Below are 7168 nucleotides of genomic sequence, written 5' to 3' on the forward strand. Positions count from 1 at the left end.
GGTCATTGTTTGATTGGTTTCATGTGAATTGTTTTGACTTAATGACCAATCCCAGCCAGCTATGTCGAGGCTCTGGAGAGTCACAAGTTTTTCATTATTATCTTTTAGCCTTCTGTCTGTGTCCTTTCTCTATTCTTTAGTATAGTTTAGTATAGCATTCTTTAATATAGATTATAAAATAATAAATTAGCCTTCTGAGAACATGGAGTCAGAATCTCAATTCCTCCTCCGTCTGGAGAACCCAGAAAATACCACAACACATCAGAATTATCTGGGGTCTTCACCATGCACAGTGAGCATGCACAGCCAGTCCTGGAGGAACATGAAGTTGCTCTGCCCAGTCTGTCTCTGTGTTGGGCAATGGGCAGCAGCACCTCAGTGCCAGCATGTGATGGTTCCACCTGGAGCAATCTGCTTCCATGAGATGTTGGATGTTTTCAGAGCAATGAAATCTGCACTACTCAGGGACTTCTGGCTGGATGTCAACATAGGCCACTAGCAAATTTCTCCATGAAACCACCTTCCCAGCAGTTTCAGATACTGTTCTTCAGTGGCTTTTTGATCCATGGCCCATTACAAGGCTCACCTCACTATATTTGTACTATCCTACCAACCACAGCTCATGATGCTCAGTAACTCAGCCCCCAATCAAGGCAAAGTCACGATTCCTCTGTAATATCAGTATTTATAAACAAGTGTATAAATAAATGTTTGTCTGTGGGTATTTAACTCTTGTTTTATATTTACTTAACACCACATCTCAACTGCTTTTTGTAAAAGACAATGAAAAAAATATTCCGCTTGCCCTTTTCTTTGGATAACCCTAAAGTGTATGTCAGTGAAAGCTGCCTGTTCCAGCTTTCTGTGAATTGATGTCCAAGAATGCCAGCTATGGGCCACAGAAGTCATTCAAGAGACTTGACTGCCCTGACCATTACAATGTTCAAACCAATTCCCTCATCCTGCTCATTCACTTTCAAAACATGTTTCTACTCTGACATGACTCTCTCTCTTGCAGAGAGAATCTGTGACAAGCTTGCAAATCAAGCTTCCCCTCTGCATCTATCAGTAAATTGTCAAATCCCTTAAAATGTAGCAGCTGCCATTTTCTCACAATATTAAGGAGAGGGATTGCTCTTAAAGAAAAGTAAGGAGGAGAGGAGGATTAGTATTTGATTTTCTCCTTTTAGCCAGGCACTTGTGTTTTCTTCTCCATGGTGGTGAGTCTTCTTATGGAAGGTGTTTGCTATTTCTTCATTTGCCTGTCTGTGACAGCCTTGGGTGATCTGCAGCTGACAGCACAGCAGCTGTCAGTCAGGAAGAAGCAGGAAGGCAATCAGGTGCCCACATTTACTTTTCTATGGCTGTACTGAATGCTCCAGATGACCGTCTTTCTTACAGGGAAGTTGACATCCCCATATTTGCAGACATTGTTCCATTCATATTGCACACATAGATAAATGTGATGAGAGCAGCTGCCTGTGTTCTCAGACAGCCTGGAAAGCAGAAAGATTTATGAACTTGTTAATTTTAAAAGGAATAATAAATGGTAGTTGTCAGGCATCAATGTTATGTAATATCAAGATATATTACCTCTGCTCATCAAAGCAGGCAAGAGTGAGAGGTGATGAGAGAAGATGTCAGTAGCAGAAGTGAGCTGCTCTGCAGGACTGTGCACCCTGCTGCCACACTTACTGCATGAGCTTTGTGTGGACTTCCCTTGCAGCCAGGTTTTCGCAAGCTATTCTCACTGCTGTATTCAATGTGGGACATCAGGGAGCAGCTGCTTTGCATGTTGTCCTATATAACCGAGTTGCTTCAACTTTTCACAAGCCTATTTTGGGACTTACCAAGAGCTGAGCAGAAGGACAGCTCCCTTCTTGTAATGTCCCCTTCCACAAGCAGAGCTACTCTCTCTTCCATCTTCTCCCATGCAACCCACACTCCCATTTGCCTCTCACAGCCTTTCTGAAGTTTTCCACACAGTATCTCCAGCAGCTCATAAGGGGGAGCAGTAGCAGATGGGTTCCTTGCATCAAAGGAATTGCCATCTGTTATTTCTCTTCTCAATTTTGTGCACTGCTGGCAAGAATTTGACTGCTTCTCCTATTCTCCCTTGATCCTCTGCTGCCCAGCTGGGCAAACAAAGGTAGGCAAAGAGCAGCATCCCTCTTGCCTTTTCCTCTGCTTGTACCAGGAACTGCTGTGAGCAAGGGTAGCACCCAAAGGTGGCTGTATCCCCACTTCAAATACTCCCCACGCCGAGCTCCATCTGCTGTGCCTTCAGAAACTCCTGATCATTGAGAAGGAATAAAAAAAGCCTAGCAAGACAACCTCACAGAAACTCCCAATTAACTTGTATCCCTCTCCCAAATGGTAGCACAGATCAGGAAAGGCTCTGACACTATAGGATTGGTTTACTCTCATCTTACACTGTATTAATATAGCTAGATACATTCAGATAGCTATTGTTAAAATACAACACAACCTTCCTATATATCTGCACTGATGAGACTTTCTTTTGAAAGAAAAATGTTTCACCCAAAAAAACCCTCCCATGTTCTTCTCCACGAGACCTCTAGGAATTCAGTCATGTTTTGGGGACTGTAAGGTGAGGGCTGGAAACTGCTCCATGCTCATGATGTTTTTCTAATTTGCAGGTTTAGTTAGAGTCCATCTCTCCTGGACCTCCAAAGTTCATAAGTTCATTCAATAATCTCTTGGAAGTGTTTAATTTTTTTGTTTGTGGTTTTTGTTTTTGGTTTTCTGTTTTGTAAGAATAAAGCTCTTGATTGTAAGGAAATCTGGAACAAAGTACCAGCCAGTCTTGATTTGGCTCAGAAAGCATAAGGCAAATTATAATAGCCCAAAATATTACAGCAAAACAAGCCATGAAGAAAATATCCTTAGAAAGTTTTATGGGTTTTAATTTTTTTAAAGGGTTAGATTTCACAATACAGAATTCACATGAGATAATTTTATGTAGTACCTGTTTCAGCTATTGCAATCTGTGTCTGTAGGTTGAATAATGTGATTATTATAAGAAGAAGCATTTACAGTATAAATGCAATTATTGAAAAAGTTCTAGAAAGGATATTAAAGTGGTTAAGTTTGCAGTATCCTGCTTTGTGATAGAACAATCATTTAATCCAAGATGTACCAAAAGTGATTGGGAAAATTCCCACGGAAGTCAGTCTCCAGTTCAAGATCTTAATCTCCTAATTGGACTTTGACTCCTCTCTTAGCTGAGGAAAATAATTGTACCTTTGATCCAGATGCCTTCTTTGTAATCCATTGTTTTAGTGCTTTGAATACACACCACCCATTCTGTATTAGGTACTTTGATAAAAACCTAACAAAGTCCAAGTTTATAGGATAGTGTCATAAACCTGGCATCTTTCCCAAATGCCACACTCACTTAATAGAAATGTAATGTAATTTTCTTTGTGTTGTGTGTTCTGCATTCATTGTAATGTGTTTTTAGAAGCTGAGTGATGAAATATTAGCTTAGAGCTCTTGAAAAAAATCACTAAATCATATGCTTTTTATAGTATCTGAATCAAATTTTCTTCACATTATCAACACAGCATAACAGTAAGATTCCACATAGAAATTTCAGTTTCTCTCTCAGTGATCACTGTCTGTAAATGTTTTTAGTCATTGATGCACAATAAGAAATGTAAGGCAAATGCTAGCTTTAGCAGAACTAAGTGCCTTTTGAAGCTGTATTTAATAGGTGCACTGCAGATTCTAGGCTGTCAAATTCAAGACAAGGCACATTGTTATACAGAAATTTGTTCTCCCACACTAATGACTTCTGAGGAGAAAAACTAGTCAAAATGGGATCATCACCTGCAGTCTGGCTCTTATTTTACAGTCAGATCACATTTCAAATGTGGGATCTACCTATTATTCTGGTTTTGCCAGCTGCTTTTGCCCATGCTGTGGTGATAGGAAGAAGCAGGGGAACTGAGCAGCTCTGCACATCCACTCACTCCAAAGCTGTTGGCAGTGACGTGACATAATAAAAGGAAGAAGAAGGCTGGAGGAATAATGTATAACCTCATTTCACTTCCCAGAAACACACTAAAGATGACTGAGAAATTGATTTGTGAGAGTCTGGAAAAAAACACAACAAACCAGAGGGTTTGAAAAGTGCCAGAATAGAGCTGCCAAGAGAAGAGGGCATTGTGCTGTGCCTTTGGGCATTGAGGACAGCAGCGGGCTGGGGGTGCAAGCAGCCATGAGAGGCTTTGGGCATCTCTGCTGGAGCAAAAAGCCTCTGCTCCATGGAGGGACCAGGTGTTCCAGACAGAAACTCCCTTGGTCATCCCCACAGGTGCTGCACCTGCCTCAGGAGGGTCCTGGCTGGCAGCTTGGCCACAGTGTGACAGCTGTGCCCAGGGTGCTGGGGAGCAGAGGGGACAGTTTGGCAGCCCCCAAGCACTCAGATCACTGAGATCACTGCTCTGAGGGTGTCAGAGCCCCCAGGCTGTAGCTGGGCTGATGGGGATTGAAGGAAGACGAAGTGGGAGGGAGTGGCCATTACAAAGCAGGGGGAGCCAGGCACCGTGGCCAGCAGGCAGCCCCGAGGAGCACTCCAGCTTCTTGCTGTTTTTGGAGTATTTCTGCTGTAAATCTGAGATAAACTCTGTTCTCCCTTCTCCTCCCAGGTTTACAGCTGTTCAGTAAGGAACACTGTGACACTGATTTATCTAGGCTAAATTGCTGACAAGTTGTTTGCACAAAGGATTCTCAGTGGGCAGGTCTTCCTTGTGTCACAGGAAAGTGCATGGTGGTTTAAATAGGCATAATAATCTTTTCTGTGCTCCTTTCAGCCATTATTTATTTGTGTTCTGAGTCCCTGCATAGAATGGAAGAGCAGTGTCCTGGATCTTGAGCCTGGGGCAATGCTGTCAATTAAAAGACTCAGCTTACAGTTGTGGAGCTGAACCAAGACCCATGTGCAACACTCCCTGAAAGCAACACCCTTTCAGGCTGAAATTATTTATTCAGTACAACAGTTATAATTCACATTCTTTGCTGCAGTCTGTAAGTTTTCTATATGCAAGTAGCAGTTGGCTGCTTAGTTATTGCTGACTGTATTTTCTAAATGTTCTTACACTTAATTTTTTGTAGTTTTCTTGTAAAATTCATTTTTGAGTCTCTAATCCCTGCTCATTACACACAAAGCATCCTGACAACCATTTTTGTGCAGCCCTTTTCCCTGGTTTCCCTGTTGAAGTGTTCTGTTTTACTCCATTTTCCTTTCAGGTTCCATATGTTCTACACAAGTGGTTTTCAACCTCCAGCTTTTTGGAGCCCAAAATGATTATCTGGTAAAATTACAGTTTCCTGTATATCACATTTAACTCCACCTGATAAAAGGCTTATAAAAATTAAAATTATTTACCTTTGCAGGCAGTTCACAGAGGACTCACATAAGGACACAGCTGTTTGAAAGCCTCTCTTCTGAATGCTGACACTCATTAATCAGCGAAACATCATTACTTTTTATTATATGCATTATTGTTTCTTAACTCCTGTGTTTAGTTTCTCTTAACATTCTCCATAAACTAATTTTCTTTAAGCCTATTACCATTTCTATTGGACTAGGATCTCATAATATCTTTTTAAATTTCATTTTCTTCCCAGTGTCTCCCTTTTATCTCTAGGCTGACCATTCATTACAAAGGTAATGTTTATATTCAGTGCTGGAGAAAAATAAAGCTTTGGCAGTGTTACAGTCACTTGTTTATTTCCTAACCAGACCCAGCACAGTTCCCATAGAGACTTCTCTCAGTGCTTTTCCTTTTTTCCCCATTCAGGAAATCAATGCCATTTTCATTAACAATGACAGATTAGTCCTCATACCTTTCTTTTTCTTGTTTTTTTTTTTCCCCTTTGGCCACTCTGGTGAGCCTGCCAAACACTGCTAATTAGCAGTTCTCAGTTGGTTTGAGCTCTGGTGCTCTGAGATGCTCCATACAAATGGACTCACAGGGATGTCTGTGAATGCTGCAGGTGCAGATCCAGCCTTCTGCCATACAGTGCAGGCTGCTTTTACAGCTGCACTGTCACTAAGGCACAGAACCAATCACTCATTTCATAGAGGTCATTAAATGCTTCTTAAATGATCTGAAATTTAATAATATCTCGAGTAAGATTTGAATTGTGGAATTTTCCCTGTCCTTGAATACCTGATTGGTTAAAAAAAATGTGTAATCAGTACTGGAACCTATTATCCTTGGTTTAGGAATCCAGTGGTATCACATCTCAGGAATTCAAAGGAATTCAGTTTCATGCCCGTGAAATGGATGCAGTCAGAATGAAGCTTGTTTTATTAAAGTATGTGGTATGACATGTAGACGAAATTACTTGAGACTTGCTTGAAATATTCATGTGAAGGTGGTGCACAGGGCAAAATGAAGGAGAGATAACAATGTAGGGTGATATGCCAACCTTTAATAAGACCAGGGTATGCTTTTTGAACCTGGGGAGGCAGAAAACCCAAGAGCATCACAGCAGGGCTTAAACCAATGTGAGGTGATCACACCAGGGCAGTGGAATTATTTGAAATGCCAGTATCATTGTTTTAGGGCTATCTGCACTGATGAGTGAGCTCCTAAAGGTACCAGAGCTGTGACTGAGACCAGAGCTTTGCTGTCACCACTGAATCCATAACTTGAATCCATAGTTTATCACAGGCACCCCAGAAAGCCAGAGATCTCCCTCAGAGGAGGTCCCACTGCCTCTGTTATGGGATAATCCCTAGGGAATGACCACCTTTGGGTCATGCTGCAGCACCTCCTTCTTTAAATGAAGACTTTGGCTAAAACTTAGATGCTATTTATATTGTAAGATCATCCATCTTTTCTCATCTCCACAGAGTCAGGAATGAGGCAAAATCAGAGCTCCTTGTAACAGGGAAAGGAGCTTGAATATTTTCCAGATCCATCAGTGACCTTAGTAGTCCATTATAAATACAAATGGAGAATCTTGATAACAGAATGTAGGTGCTGGTTTTTAGGCCTAAGAAAAGATAGAGAAGTGAAAGGTGGGATCCACTCAATTAAATATGTATGTCTGAAGGTATCCATGTGTGTGCTGCCCAGCCCAGTCAGTGCAGAGAAACTGGCAACTGACAAATGGGGACTTCTCAGAGAAG

Source organism: Molothrus aeneus, chromosome 5 (genome assembly GCF_037042795.1).
Source record: "Molothrus aeneus isolate 106 chromosome 5, BPBGC_Maene_1.0, whole genome shotgun sequence".
NCBI classification, from domain to species: Eukaryota; Metazoa; Chordata; class Aves; order Passeriformes; family Icteridae; genus Molothrus; species Molothrus aeneus.